At 31.9% G+C, this 14,473-nt stretch overlaps 18 non-coding genes across 18 annotated transcripts; all 18 read left to right on the top strand.

Moving 5' to 3' along the window:
• Positions 1–576: 576 nt before the first annotated feature.
• TRNAV-CAC (transfer RNA valine (anticodon CAC)) lies at positions 577–649 on the top strand. The gene has a single exon. It is a non-coding gene; the product is annotated as a tRNA-Val (tRNA).
• A 585-nt stretch (positions 650–1,234) lies between these two features.
• On the top strand, positions 1,235–1,307 carry TRNAV-CAC (transfer RNA valine (anticodon CAC)). Its single transcript has one exon. It is a non-coding gene; the product is annotated as a tRNA-Val (tRNA).
• Positions 1,308–1,737: 430 nt separating this feature from the next.
• Positions 1,738–1,810, top strand: TRNAV-AAC (transfer RNA valine (anticodon AAC)). Its single transcript has one exon. It is a non-coding gene; the product is annotated as a tRNA-Val (tRNA).
• Positions 1,811–2,677: 867 nt separating this feature from the next.
• TRNAV-CAC (transfer RNA valine (anticodon CAC)) lies at positions 2,678–2,750 on the top strand. Its single transcript has one exon. It is a non-coding gene; the product is annotated as a tRNA-Val (tRNA).
• A 430-nt stretch (positions 2,751–3,180) lies between these two features.
• TRNAV-AAC (transfer RNA valine (anticodon AAC)) lies at positions 3,181–3,253 on the top strand. Its single transcript has one exon. It is a non-coding gene; the product is annotated as a tRNA-Val (tRNA).
• Positions 3,254–4,123: 870 nt separating this feature from the next.
• TRNAV-CAC (transfer RNA valine (anticodon CAC)) lies at positions 4,124–4,196 on the top strand. Its single transcript has one exon. It is a non-coding gene; the product is annotated as a tRNA-Val (tRNA).
• A 649-nt stretch (positions 4,197–4,845) lies between these two features.
• On the top strand, positions 4,846–4,918 carry TRNAV-CAC (transfer RNA valine (anticodon CAC)). Its single transcript has one exon. It is a non-coding gene; the product is annotated as a tRNA-Val (tRNA).
• Positions 4,919–6,291: 1,373 nt separating this feature from the next.
• TRNAV-CAC (transfer RNA valine (anticodon CAC)) lies at positions 6,292–6,364 on the top strand. The gene has a single exon. It is a non-coding gene; the product is annotated as a tRNA-Val (tRNA).
• Positions 6,365–7,012: 648 nt separating this feature from the next.
• TRNAV-CAC (transfer RNA valine (anticodon CAC)) lies at positions 7,013–7,085 on the top strand. Its single transcript has one exon. It is a non-coding gene; the product is annotated as a tRNA-Val (tRNA).
• Positions 7,086–8,466: 1,381 nt separating this feature from the next.
• TRNAV-CAC (transfer RNA valine (anticodon CAC)) lies at positions 8,467–8,539 on the top strand. Its single transcript has one exon. It is a non-coding gene; the product is annotated as a tRNA-Val (tRNA).
• A 431-nt stretch (positions 8,540–8,970) lies between these two features.
• TRNAV-AAC (transfer RNA valine (anticodon AAC)) lies at positions 8,971–9,043 on the top strand. Its single transcript has one exon. It is a non-coding gene; the product is annotated as a tRNA-Val (tRNA).
• Positions 9,044–9,912: 869 nt separating this feature from the next.
• TRNAV-CAC (transfer RNA valine (anticodon CAC)) lies at positions 9,913–9,985 on the top strand. Its single transcript has one exon. It is a non-coding gene; the product is annotated as a tRNA-Val (tRNA).
• Positions 9,986–10,633: 648 nt separating this feature from the next.
• On the top strand, positions 10,634–10,706 carry TRNAV-CAC (transfer RNA valine (anticodon CAC)). Its single transcript has one exon. It is a non-coding gene; the product is annotated as a tRNA-Val (tRNA).
• A 1,381-nt stretch (positions 10,707–12,087) lies between these two features.
• On the top strand, positions 12,088–12,160 carry TRNAV-CAC (transfer RNA valine (anticodon CAC)). Its single transcript has one exon. It is a non-coding gene; the product is annotated as a tRNA-Val (tRNA).
• A 431-nt stretch (positions 12,161–12,591) lies between these two features.
• On the top strand, positions 12,592–12,664 carry TRNAV-AAC (transfer RNA valine (anticodon AAC)). The gene has a single exon. It is a non-coding gene; the product is annotated as a tRNA-Val (tRNA).
• Positions 12,665–13,312: 648 nt separating this feature from the next.
• Positions 13,313–13,385, top strand: TRNAF-AAA (transfer RNA phenylalanine (anticodon AAA)). The gene has a single exon. It is a non-coding gene; the product is annotated as a tRNA-Phe (tRNA).
• Positions 13,386–13,533: 148 nt separating this feature from the next.
• TRNAV-CAC (transfer RNA valine (anticodon CAC)) lies at positions 13,534–13,606 on the top strand. The gene has a single exon. It is a non-coding gene; the product is annotated as a tRNA-Val (tRNA).
• A 431-nt stretch (positions 13,607–14,037) lies between these two features.
• Positions 14,038–14,110, top strand: TRNAV-AAC (transfer RNA valine (anticodon AAC)). Its single transcript has one exon. It is a non-coding gene; the product is annotated as a tRNA-Val (tRNA).
• The last annotated feature ends 363 nt before the right edge of the window (positions 14,111–14,473 follow it).

Genomic DNA, 14,473 nt, shown 5'->3' with positions numbered 1-14,473 from the left:
AAGCAAGCAAAAAATCATAATGCAGAATATCAAAAGTCAATTTCCCTTCTACCATGCATATTGGATGGTGTTGCATTCATGAGGTACCTGTAGTGTAGTATTATTCACATTTAGCCAATATGCATAAGGTTCCCCTTCAAAATTGGTCAGAAATACATTAAAAATAGATTTTTTTTTATTAAATACAATGATCAGAACTATTAATAAGTGAATGTGTCCTCTTGAAATGCAAAGTGGAAAAAATAGCATAGAAATTATTAGAAAATAGAAAAATAAGTTTAGAAAAAAAAATTCTAAGAAAACGGTTTGCCAATGGTACTTCCCGACTCGATAGTGATGAGATCTTCAAAAGTCAGTTTCTGTATTGTAGTGGTTATCACATTCGCCTAAAACACAAAAGGTCCTCAGTTCGAAACTGAGCAGAAATATGCTGTTATCTTTAGAATTTTAATACAAAGGATTTTTGGTTGAAATGCCAAATAAAAATGCAATCATATAAAAAGTTTATTTCAGAATCCCATAATGTATGTCAAAGATCATTTTTTATTGGATGGCGGGAGATGCTGTTTCCATGTAGTTTCTGTAGTGTAGTGGTTATCACGTTCGCCTCACACGCGAAAGGTCCCCAGTTCGAAACTGGGCAGAAACATATTTTGTTACCTAAACACTTTGAATTCAATAATTTATATTTTGATAACTATCTTCTGTTGCATTGCTCAATAAAAAAGCAAGCAAAAATCATATTGCAGAATATCAAAAGTCAATTTCCCTTCTACCATGCATATTGGATGGTGTTGCATTCATGAAGTACCTGTAGTGTAGTATTATTCACATTTAGCCAATAAGCATAAGGTTGCCCTTCAAAATTGGTCAGAAATACATTAAAAATAGATTTTTTTTTATTAAATACAATGATCAGAACTATTAATAAGTGAATGTGTCCTCTTGAAATGCAAAGTGGAAAAAATAGCATAGAAATTATTAGAAAATAGAAAAATAAGTTTAGAAAAAAAAATTCTAAGAAAACGGTTTGCCAATGGTACTTCCCGACTCGATAGTGATGAGATCTTCAAAAATACAATGATCAGAATTGATAATAAGTGAATGTGTCCTCTTGAAATGCAAAGTGGAAAAATAGCGTCAAAATTATTAGAAAATAGGAAAAAAAGTTTAGAAAAAATTATATTTCAAAGATCATTTTTTATTGGATGGCGGTAGATGCTGTTTCCATGTAGTTTCTGTAGTGTAGTGGTTATCACGTTCGCCTCACACGCGAAATGTTCCCAGTTCGAAACTGGGCAGAAACATATTTTGTTACCTAAACACTTTGAATTCAATAATTTACATTTTGATAACTATCTACTGTTGCATTGCTCAATGAAAAAGCAAGCAAAAATCATATTGCAGAATATCAAAAGTCAATTTCCCTTCTACCATGCATATTGGATGGTGTTGCATTCATGAAGTACCTGTAGTGTAGAATTATTCACATTTACCCAATATGCATAAGGTCCCCCTTCAAAATTGGTCAGAAATACATTAAAAAAAGATTTTTTTAGTAAATACAATGATCAGAATTGATAATAAGTGAATGTGTCCTCTGGAAATGCAAAGTGGAAAAATAGCGTCAAAATTATTAGAAAACAGGAAAAAAAGTTTAGAAAAAATTGTATTTCTAAGAAAAGCATGTGTCATTTGTACTTCCAGACTAGATAGTGATGGAATCCACGAGAGTCAGTTTCTGTAGTGTAGTGGTTATCACGTTCGCCTAACACGCGAAAGGTCCCCAGTTCAAAACTGGGCAGAAACAATCTTTTAGCTTTAGAATTTTAAAACAATGAATTTTTGGGTAAAATGCTTAATAAAAATACAATCATATAAAAAGTAAATTTCAGAATGCCATAATGTCAAATATCATTTTTTATTGGATGGTGGGAGATGCTGTTTCCATGTAGTTTTTGTAATGTAGTGGTTATCACGTTTGCCTCACATGCGAAAGGTCCCCAGTTTGAAATTGGGCAGAAACATATTTTGTTAAATAAACACTTTGAATTCAAAAATTTATATTTTGATAACCATCTACTGTTGCATTGCTCAATGAAAAAGCAAGCAAAAAATCATATTGCAGAATATCAAAAGTCAATTTCCCTTCTACCATGCATATTGGATGGTGTTGCATTCATGAAGTACCTGTAGTGTAGAGTTATTCACATTTACCCAATATGCATAAGGTCCCCCTTCAAAATTGGTCAGAAATACATTAAAAATAGATTTTTTTATTAAATACAATGATCAGAACTATTAATAAGTGAATGTGTCCTCTTGAAATGCAAAGTGGAAAAAATAGCATAGAAATTATTAGAAAATAGAAAAATAAGTTTAGAAAAAAAAATTCTAAGAAAACGGTTTGCCAATGGTACTTCCCGACTCGTTAGTGATGAGATCTTCAAAAGTCAGTTTCTGTATTGTAGTGGTTATCACATTCGCCTAAAACACAAAAGGTCCCCAGTTCGAAACTGGGCAGAAATATGCTGTTATCTTTAGAATTTTAAAACAAAGGATTTTTGGTTGAAATGCCAAATAAAAATGCAATCATATAAAAAGTTTATTTCAGAATCCCATAATGTATGTCAAAGATCATTTTTTATTGGATGGCGGGAGATGCTGTTTCCATGTAGTTTCTGTAGTGTAGTTGTTATCACGTTCGCCTCACACGCGAAAGGTCCCCAGTTCGAAACTGGGCAGAAACATATTTCGTTACCTAAACACTTTGAATTCAATAATTTATATTTTGATAACTATCTACTGTTGCATTGCTCAATGAAAAAGCAAGCAAAAATCATATTGCAGAATATCAAAAGTCAATTTCCCTTCTACCATGCATATTGGATGGTGTTGCATTCATGAAGTACCTGTAGTGTAGAGTTATTCACATTTACCCAATATGCATAAGGTCCCCCTTCAAAATTGGTCAGAAATACATTAAAAAAATATTTTTTTAGTAAATACAATGATCAGAATTGATAATAAGTGAATGTGTCCTCTGGAAATGCAAAGTGGATAAATAGCGTCAAAATTATTAGAAAATAGGAAAAAAAGTTTAGAAAAAATTATATTTCTAAGAAAACCATGTGTCATTTGTACTTCCAGACTAGATAGTGATGAGACCCATGAGAGTCAGTTTCTGTAGTGTAGTGGTTATCACGTTCGCCTAACACGCGAAAGGTCCCCAGTTCGAAACTGGGCAGAAACAATCTTTTAGCTTTAGAATTTTAAAACAATGAATTTTTGGGTAAAATGCTCAATAAAAATACAATCAGATAAAAAGTTTATTTTAGCATGCCATACTGAATGTCAAAGATCATTTTTTATTGGATGGTGGTTGCAAATTTTTCATATAGTATCTGTAGTGTAGTGATTTCATGTTTGCCTCACACGTGAAAGGTCCCCAGTTCGAAATTGGCAAAAACATATTTTGTTACCTAAACACTTTGAATTCAATAATTTATATTTTGATAACTATATACTGTTGCATTGCTCAATGAAAAAGCAAGCAAAAAATCATAATGCAGAATATCAAAAGTCAATTTCCCTTCTACCATGCATATTGGATGGTGTTGCATTCATGAGGTACCTGTAGTGTAGTATTATTCACATTTAGCCAATATGCATAAGGTTCCCCTTCAAAATTGGTCAGAAATACATTAAAAATAGATTTTTTTTTATTAAATACAATGATCAGAACTATTAATAAGTGAATGTGTCCTCTTGAAATGCAAAGTGGAAAAAATAGCATAGAAATTATTAGAAAATAGAAAAATAAGTTTAGAAAAAAAAATTCTAAGAAAACGGTTTGCCAATGGTACTTCCCGACTCGATAGTGATGAGATCTTCAAAAGTCAGTTTCTGTATTGTAGTGGTTATCACATTCGCCTAAAACACAAAAGGTCCTCAGTTCGAAACTGAGCAGAAATATGCTGTTATCTTTAGAATTTTAATACAAAGGATTTTTGGTTGAAATGCCAAATAAAAATGCAATCATATAAAAAGTTTATTTCAGAATCCCATAATGTATGTCAAAGATCATTTTTTATTGGATGGCGGGAGATGCTGTTTCCATGTAGTTTCTGTAGTGTAGTGGTTATCACGTTCGCCTCACACGCGAAAGGTCCCCAGTTCGAAACTGGGCAGAAACATATTTTGTTACCTAAACACTTTGAATTCAATAATTTATATTTTGATAACTATCTTCTGTTGCATTGCTCAATAAAAAAGCAAGCAAAAATCATATTGCAGAATATCAAAAGTCAATTTCCCTTCTACCATGCATATTGGATGGTGTTGCATTCATGAAGTACCTGTAGTGTAGTATTATTCACATTTAGCCAATAAGCATAAGGTTGCCCTTCAAAATTGGTCAGAAATACATTAAAAATAGATTTTTTAATTAAATACAATGATCAGAACTATTAATAAGTGAATGTGTCCTCTTGAAATGCAAAGTGGAAAAAATAGCATAGAAATTATTAGAAAATAGAAAAATAAGTTTAGAAAAAAAAATTCTAAGAAAAAGGTTTGCCAATGGTACTTCCCGACTCGATAGTGATGAGATCTTCAAAAGTCAGTTTCTGTATTGTAGTGGTTATCACATTCGCCTAAAATACAAAAGGTCCCCAGTTCGAAACTGGGCAGAAATATGCTGTTATCTTTAGAATTTTAAAACAAGGGATTTTTGGTTGAAATGCCAAATAAAAATGCAATCATATAAAAAGTTTATTTCAGAATGCCATAATGTATGTCAAAGATAATTTTTTATTTGAAGGCGGGAGATGCTGTTTCCGTGAAGTTTCTGTAGTGTAGTGGTTATCACGTTCGCCTCACACGCGAAAGGTCCCCAGTTCGAAACTGGGCAGAAACATATTTTGTTACCTAAACACTTTGAATTCAATAATTTATATTTTGATAACTATCTACTTTTGCATTGCTCAATGAAAAAGCAAGCAAAAATCATATTGCAGAATATCAAAAGTAAATTTCCCTTCTACCATGCATATTGGATGGTGTTGCATTCATGAAGTACCTGTAGTGTAGAGTTATTCACATTTACCCAATATGCATAAGGTCCCCCTTCAAAATTGGGTCAGAAATACATTAAAAAAATATTTTTTTTAGTAAATACAATGATCAGAATTGATAATAAGTGAATGTGTCCTCTTGAAATGCAAAGTGGAAAAATAGCGTCAAAATTATTAGAAAATAGGAAAAAAAGTTTAGAAAAAATTATATTTCTAAGAAAAGCATGTGTCATGTGTACTTCCAGACGAGATAGTGATGGGATCCACGAGAGTCAGTTTCTGTAGTGTAGTGGTTATCACGTACATTTAACACGCGAAAGGTCCCCAGTTCGAAACTGGGCAGAAACAATCCCTTAGCTTTAGAATTTTAAAACAATGAATTTTTGGGTAAAATGCTTAATAAAAATACAATCAGATAAAAAGTTTATTTTAGCATGCCATACTGAATGTCAAAGATCATTTTTTATTGGATGATGGTCGCAAATTTTTCATGTAGTATCTGTAGTGTAGTGATTTCATGTTTGCCTCACACGTGAATGGTCCCCAGTTCGAAATTGGCAGAAACATATTTTGTTACCTAAACACTTTGAATTCAATAATTTTTATTTTGATAACTATATACTGTTGCATTGCTCAATGAAAAAGCAAGCAAAAAATCATATTGCAGAATATCAAAAGTCAATTTCCCTTCTACCATGCATATTGGATGGTGTTGCATTCATGAGGTACCTGTAGTGTAGTATTATTCACATTTAGCCAATATGCATAAGGTTCCCCTTCAAAATTGGTCAGAAATACATTAAAAATAGATTGTTTTATTAAATACAATGATCAGAACTATTAATAAGTGAATGTGTCCTCTTGAAATGCAAAGTGGAAAAAATAGCATAGAAATTATTAGAAAATAGAAAAATAAGTTTAGAATTTTTTTTTCTAAGAAAACGGTTTGCCAATGGTACTTCCCGACTCGATAGTGATGAGATCTTCAAAAGTCAGTTTCTGTATTGTAGTGGTTATCACATTCGCCTAAAACACAAAAGGTCCCCAGTTCGAAACTGGGCAGAAATATGCTGTTATCTTTAGAATTTTAATACAAAGGATTTTTGGTTGAAATGCCAAATAAAAATGCAATCATATAAAAAGTTTATTTCAGAATCCCATAATGTATGTCAAAGATCATTTTTTAGTGGATGGCGGGAGATGCTGTTTCCATGTAGTTTCTGTAGTGTAGTGGTTATCACGTTCGCCTCACACGCGAAAGGTCCCCAGTTCGAAACTTGGCAGAAACATATTTTGTTACCTAAACACTTTGAATTCAATAATTTATATTTTGATAACTATCTACTGTTGCATTGCTCAATGAAAAAGCAAGCAAAAATCATATTGCAGAATATCAAAAGTCAATTTCCCTTCTACCATGCATATTGGATGGTGTTGCATTCATGAAGTACCAGTAGTGTAGTATTATTCACATTTAGCCAATATGCATAAGGTTCCCCTTCAAAAATGGTCAGAAATACATTAAAAATAGATTTTTTTATTAAATACAATGATCAGAACTATTAATAAGTGAATGTGTCCTCTTGAAATGCAAAGTGGAAAAAATAGCATAGAAATTATTAGAAAATAGAAAAATAAGTTTAGAAAAAAAAATTCTAAGAAAACGGTTTGCCAATGGTACTTCCTGACTCCATAGTGATGAGCTCTTCAAAAGTCAGTTTCTGTATTGTAGTGGTTATCCCATGCGCCTAAAACACAATAGGTCCCCAGTTCGAAACTGGACAGAAATATGCTGTTATCTTTAGAATTTTAAAACAAGGGATTTTTGGTTGAAATGCCAAATAAAAATGCAATCATATAAAAAGTTTATTTCAGAATGCATAATGTATGTCAAAGATAATTTTTTATTGGATGGCGGTAGATCCTGTTTCCATGTAGTTCCTGTAGTGTAGTGGTTATCACGTTCGCCTCACACGCGAAAGGTCCCCTGTTCGAAACAGGGCAGAAACATATTTTGTTACCTAAACACTTTGAATTCAATAATTTATATTTTGATAACTATCTTCTGTTGCATTGCTCAATAAAAAAGCAAGCAAAAAATTCATATTGCAGAATATCAAAAGTCAATTTCCCTTCTACCATGCATATTGGATGGTGTTGCATTCATGAAGTACCTGTAGTGTAGAGTTATTCACATTTACCCAATATGCATAAGGTCCCCCTTGAAAATTGATCAGAAATACATTAAAAAAAGATTTTTTTAGTAAATACAATGATCAGAATTGATAATAAGTGAATGTGTCCTCTTGAAATGCAAAGTGGAAAAATAGCGTCAAAATTATTAGAAAATTGGAAAAAAAGTTTAGAAAAAATTATATTTCTAAGAAAAGCATGTGTCATTTGTACTTCCAGACTAGATAGTAATGCGATCCACGAGAGTCAATTTCTGTAGTGTTGTAGTGTTGTGGTTATCACGTTCGCCTAACACGCGAAAGGTCCCAAGTTTGAAACTTGACAGAAACAATCTTTTAGCTTTAGAATTTTAAAACAATAAATTTTTGGGTAAAATGCTCAATAAAAATACAATCAGATAAAAAGTTTATTTTAGCATGCAATACTGAATGTCAAAGATCATTTTTTATTGGATGGTGGTCGCAAATTTTTCATGTAGTATCTGAAGTGTAGTGATTTCATGTTTGCCTCACACGTGAAAGGTCCCCAGTTCGAAATTGGCAGAAACATATTTTGTTACCTAAACACTTTGAATTCAAAAATTTATATTTTGATAACTATATACTGTTGCATTGCTCAATGAAAAAGCAAGCAAAAAATCATATTGCAGAATATCAAAAGTCAATTTCCCTTCTACCATGCATATTGGATGGTGTTGCATTCATGAGGTACCTGTAGTGTAGTATTATTCACATTTAGCCAATATGCATAAGGTTCCCCTTCAAAATTGGTCAGAAATACATTAAAAATAGATTTTTTTTATTAAATACAATGATCAGAACTATTAATAAGTGAATGTGTCCTCTTGAAATGCAAAGTGGAAAAAATAGCATAGAAATTATTAGAAAATAGAAAAATAAGTTTAAAAAAAAATTTCTAAGAAAACGGTTTGCCAATGGTACTTCCCGACTCGATAGTGATGAGATCTTCAAAAGTCAGTTTCTGTATTGTAGTGGTTATCACATTCGCCTAAAACACAAAAGGTCCCCAGTTCGAAACTGGGCAGAAATATGCTGTTATCTTTAGAATTTTAAAACAAGGGATTTTTGGTTGAAATGCCAAATAAAAATGCAATCATATAAAAAGTTTATTTCAGAATGCCATAATGTATGTCAAAGATCATTTTTTATTGGATGGCGGGAGATGCTGTTTCCATGTAGTTTCTGTAGTGTAGTGGTTATCACGTTTACCTCACACGCGAAAGGTCCCCAGTTCGAAACTGGGCAGAAACATGTTTTGTTACCTAAACACTTTAAATTCAATAATTTATATTTTGATAACTATCTACTGTTGCATTGCTCAATGAAAAAGCAAGCAAAAATCATATTGCAGAATATCAAAAGTCAATTTCCTTTCTACCATGCATATTGGATGGTGTTGCATTCATGAAGTACGTGTAGTGTAGAGTTATTCACATTTACCCAATATGCATAAGGTCCCCCTTCAAAATTGGTCAGAAATACATTAAAAAAAGATTTTTTTTAGTAAATACAATGATCAGAATTGATAATAAGTGAATGTGTCCTCTTGAAATGCAAAGTGGAAAAATAGCATCAAAATTATTAGAAAATAGGAAAAAAAGTTTAGAAAAAATTATATTTCTAAGAAAACCATGTGTCATTTGTACTTCCAGACTAGATATTGATGAAATCCACGAGAGTCAGTTTCTGTAGTGTAGTGGTTATCATGTTCGCCTAACACGCGAAAGGTCCCCAGTTTGAAACTGGGCAGAAACAATCTTTTAGCTTTAGAATTTTAAAACAATGAATTTTTGGGTAAAATTCTCAATAAAAATACAATCAGATAAAAAGTTTATTTTAGCATGCCATACTGAATGTCAAAGATCATTTTTTTATTGGATGGCGGTCGCAAATTTTTCATGTAGTATCTGTAGTGAAGTGATTTCATGTTTGCCTTACACGTGAAAGGTCCCCATTTCGAAATTGGCAGAAACATATTTTGTTACCTAAACACTTTGAATTCAATCATTTATATTTTGATAACTTTATACTGTTGCATTGCTCAATGAAAAAGCAAGCAAAAAATCATATTGCAGAATATCAAAAGTCAATTTCCCTTCTTCCATGCATATTGGATGGTGTTGCATTCATGAAGTACCTGTAGTGTAGTATTATTCACATTTAGCCAATATGCATAAGGTTCCCCTTCAAAATTGGTCAGAAATACATTAAAAATAGATTTTTTTATTAAATACAATGATCAGAACTATTAATAAGTGAATGTGTCCTCTTGAAATGCAAAGTGGAAAAAATAGCATAGAAATTATTAGAAAATAGAAAAATAAGTTTAGAAAAAAAAATTCTAAGAAAACGGTTTGCCAATGGTACTTCCCGACTCGATAGTGATGAGATCTTCAAAAGTCAGTTTCTGTATTGTAGTGGTTATCACATTCGCCTAAAACACAAAAGGTCCCCAGTTCGAAACTGGGCAGAAATATGCTGTTATCTTTAGAATTTTAATACAAAGGATTTTTGGTTGAAATGCCAAATAAAAATGCAATCATATAAAAAGTTTATTTCAGAATGCCATAATGTATGTCAAAGATCATTTTTTAGTGGATGGCGGGAGATGCTGTTTCCATGTAGTTTCTGTAGTGTAGTGGTTATCACGTTCGCCTCACACGCGAAAGGTCCCCAGTTCGAAACTTGGCAGAAACATATTTTGTTACCTAAACACTTTGAATTCAATAATTTATATTTTGATAACTATCTACTGTTGCATTGCTCAATGAAAAAGCAAGCAAAAATCATATTGCAGAATATCAAAAGTCAATTTCCCTTCTACCATGCATATTGGATGGTGTTGCATTCATGAAGTACCAGTAGTGTAGTATTATTCACATTTAGCCAATATGCATAAGGTTCCCCTTCAAAAATGGTCAGAAATACATTAAAAATAGATTTTTTTATTAAATACAATGATCAGAACTATTAATAAGTGAATGTGTCCTCTTGAAATGCAAAGTGGAAAAAATAGCATAGAAATTATTAGAAAATAGAAAAATAAGTTTAGAAAAAAAAATTCTAAGAAAACGGTTTGCCAATGGTACTTCCTGACTCCATAGTGATGAGCTCTTCAAAAGTCAGTTTCTGTATTGTAGTGGTTATCCCATGCGCCTAAAACACAATAGGTCCCCAGTTCGAAACTGGACAGAAATATGCTGTTATCTTTAGAATTTTAAAACAAGGGATTTTTGGTTGAAATGCCAAATAAAAATGCAATCATATAAAAAGTTTATTTCAGAATGCATAATGTATGTCAAAGATAATTTTTTATTGGATGGCGGTAGATCCTGTTTCCATGTAGTTCCTGTAGTGTAGTGGTTATCACGTTCGCCTCACACGCGAAAGGTCCCCTGTTCGAAACAGGGCAGAAACATATTTTGTTACCTAAACACTTTGAATTCAATAATTTATATTTTGATAACTATCTTCTGTTGCATTGCTCAATAAAAAAGCAAGCAAAAAATTCATATTGCAGAATATCAAAAGTCAATTTCCCTTCTACCATGCATATTGGATGGTGTTGCATTCATGAAGTACCTGTAGTGTAGAGTTATTCACATTTACCCAATATGCATAAGGTCCCCCTTGAAAATTGATCAGAAATACATTAAAAAAAGATTTTTTTAGTAAATACAATGATCAGAATTGATAATAAGTGAATGTGTCCTCTTGAAATGCAAAGTGGAAAAATAGCGTCAAAATTATTAGAAAATTGGAAAAAAAGTTTAGAAAAAATTATATTTCTAAGAAAAGCATGTGTCATTTGTACTTCCAGACTAGATAGTAATGCGATCCACGAGAGTCAATTTCTGTAGTGTTGTAGTGTTGTGGTTATCACGTTCGCCTAACACGCGAAAGGTCCCAAGTTTGAAACTTGACAGAAACAATCTTTTAGCTTTAGAATTTTAAAACAATAAATTTTTGGGTAAAATGCTCAATAAAAATACAATCAGATAAAAAGTTTATTTTAGCATGCAATACTGAATGTCAAAGATCATTTTTTATTGGATGGTGGTCGCAAATTTTTCATGTAGTATCTGAAGTGTAGTGATTTCATGTTTGCCTCACACGTGAAAGGTCCCCAGTTCGAAATTGGCAGAAACATATTTTGTTACCTAAACACTTTGAATTCAAAAATTTATATTTTGATAACTATATACTGTTGCATTGCTCAATGAAAAAGCAAGCAAAAAATCATATTGCAGAATATCAAAAGTCAATTTCCCTTCTACCATGCATATTGGATGGTGTTGCATTCATGAGGTACCTGTAGTGTAGTATTATTCACATTTAGCCAATATGCATAAGGTTCCCCTTCAAAATTGGTCAGAAATACATTAAAAATAGATTTTTTTTATTAAATACAATGATCAGAACTATTAATAAGTGAATGTGTCCTCTTGAAATGCAAAGTGGAAAAAATAGCATAGAAATTATTAGAAAATAGAAAAATAAGTTTAAAAAAAAATTTCTAAGAAAACGGTTTGCCAATGGTACTTCCCGACTCGATAGTGATGAGATCTTCAAAAGTCAGTTTCTGTATTGTAGTGGTTATCACATTCGCCTAAAACACAAAAGGTCCCCAGTTCGAAACTGGGCAGAAATATGCTGTTATCTTTAGAATTTTAAAACAAGGGATTTTTGGTTGAAATGCCAAATAAAAATGCAATCATATAAAAAGTTTATTTCAGAATGCCATAATGTATGTCAAAGATCATTTTTTATTGGATGGCGGGAGATGCTGTTTCCATGTAGTTTCTGTAGTGTAGTGGTTATCACGTTTACCTCACACGCGAAAGGTCCCCAGTTCGAAACTGGGCAGAAACATGTTTTGTTACCTAAACACTTTAAATTCAATAATTTATATTTTGATAACTATCTACTGTTGCATTGCTCAATGAAAAAGCAAGCAAAAATCATATTGCAGAATATCAAAAGTCAATTTCCTTTCTACCATGCATATTGGATGGTGTTGCATTCATGAAGTACGTGTAGTGTAGAGTTATTCACATTTACCCAATATGCATAAGGTCCCCCTTCAAAATTGGTCAGAAATACATTAAAAAAAGATTTTTTTTAGTAAATACAATGATCAGAATTGATAATAAGTGAATGTGTCCTCTTGAAATGCAAAGTGGAAAAATAGCATCAAAATTATTAGAAAATAGGAAAAAAAGTTTAGAAAAAATTATATTTCTAAGAAAACCATGTGTCATTTGTACTTCCAGACTAGATATTGATGAAATCCACGAGAGTCAGTTTCTGTAGTGTAGTGGTTATCATGTTCGCCTAACACGCGAAAGGTCCCCAGTTTGAAACTGGGCAGAAACAATCTTTTAGCTTTAGAATTTTAAAACAATGAATTTTTGGGTAAAATTCTCAATAAAAATACAATCAGATAAAAAGTTTATTTTAGCATGCCATACTGAATGTCAAAGATCATTTTTTTATTGGATGGCGGTCGCAAATTTTTCATGTAGTATCTGTAGTGAAGTGATTTCATGTTTGCCTTACACGTGAAAGGTCCCCATTTCGAAATTGGCAGAAACATATTTTGTTACCTAAACACTTTGAATTCAATCATTTATATTTTGATAACTTTATACTGTTGCATTGCTCAATGAAAAAGCAAGCAAAAAATCATATTGCAGAATATCAAAAGTCAATTTCCCTTCTTCCATGCATATTGGATGGTGTTGCATTCATGAAGTACCTGTAGTGTAGTATTATTCACATTTAGCCAATATGCATAAGGTTCCCCTTCAAAATTGGTCAGAAAACATTAAAAAAAGATTTTTTTATTAAATACAATGATCATAACTATTAATAAGTGAATGTGTCCTCTTGAAATGCAAAGTGGAAAAAATAGCATAGAAATTATTAGAAAATAGAAAAACAAGTTTAGAAAAAAAAAATTCTAAGAAAACGGTTTGCCAATGGTACTTCCCGACTCGATAGTGATGGGATCCACGAGAGTCAGTTTCTGTAGTGTAGTGGTTATCACATTCGCCTAAAACACAAAAGGTCCCCAGTTCGAAACTGGGCAGAAATATGCTGTTATCTTTAGAATTTTAAAACAAGGGATTTTTGGTTGAAATGCCAAATAAAAATGCAATCATATAAAAAGTTTATTTCAGAATGCCATAATGTATGTCAAAGATCATTTTTTATTGGATGGCGGGAGATGCTGTTTCCATGTAGTTTCTGTAGTGTAGTGGTTATCACGTTTACCTCACACGCGAAAGGTCCCCAGTTCGAAACTGGGCAGAAACATGTTTTGTTACCTAAACACTTTAAATTCAATAATTTATATTTTGATAACTATCTACTGTTGCATTGCTCAATGAAAAAGCAAGCAAAAATCATATTGCAGAATATCAAAAGTCAATTTCCTTTCTACCATGCATATTGGATGGTGTTGCATTCATGAAGTACGTGTAGTGTAGAGTTATTCACATTTGCCCAATATGCATAAGGTCCCCCTTCAAAATTGGTCAGAAATACATTAAAAAAAGATTTTTTTTAGTAAATACAATGATCAGAATTGATAATAAGTGAATGTGTCCTCTTGAAATGCAAAGTGGAAAAATAGCATCAAAATTATTAGAAAATAGGAAAAAAAGTTTAGAAAAAATTATATTTCTAAGAAAACCATGTGTCATTTGTACTTCCAGACTAGATATTGATGAAATCCACGAGAGTCAGTTTCTGTAGTGTAGTGGTTATCATGTTCGCCTAACACGCGAAAGGTCCCCAGTTTGAAACTGGGCAGAAACAATCTTTTAGCTTTAGAATTTTAAAACAATGAATTTTTGGGTAAAATTCTCAATAAAAATACAATCAGATAAAAAGTTTATTTTAGCATGCCATACTGAATGTCAAAGATCATTTTTTTATTGGATGGCGGTCGCAAATTTTTCATGTAGTATCTGTAGTGAAGTGATTTCATGTTTGCCTTACACGTGAAAGGTCCCCATTTCGAAATTGGCAGAAACATATTTTGTTACCTAAACACTTTGAATTCAATCATTTATATTTTGATAACTTTATACTGTTGCATTGCTCAATGAAAAAGCAAGCAAAAAATCATATTGCAGAATATCAAAAGTCAATTTCCCTTCTTCCATGCATATTGGATGG

The sequence above is a fragment of the Pseudophryne corroboree genome, chromosome 4 (assembly GCF_028390025.1).
Source record: "Pseudophryne corroboree isolate aPseCor3 chromosome 4, aPseCor3.hap2, whole genome shotgun sequence".
Classification (NCBI taxonomy): domain Eukaryota; kingdom Metazoa; phylum Chordata; class Amphibia; order Anura; family Myobatrachidae; genus Pseudophryne; species Pseudophryne corroboree.
This window is presented reverse-complemented; position numbering and strand designations above follow the sequence as displayed.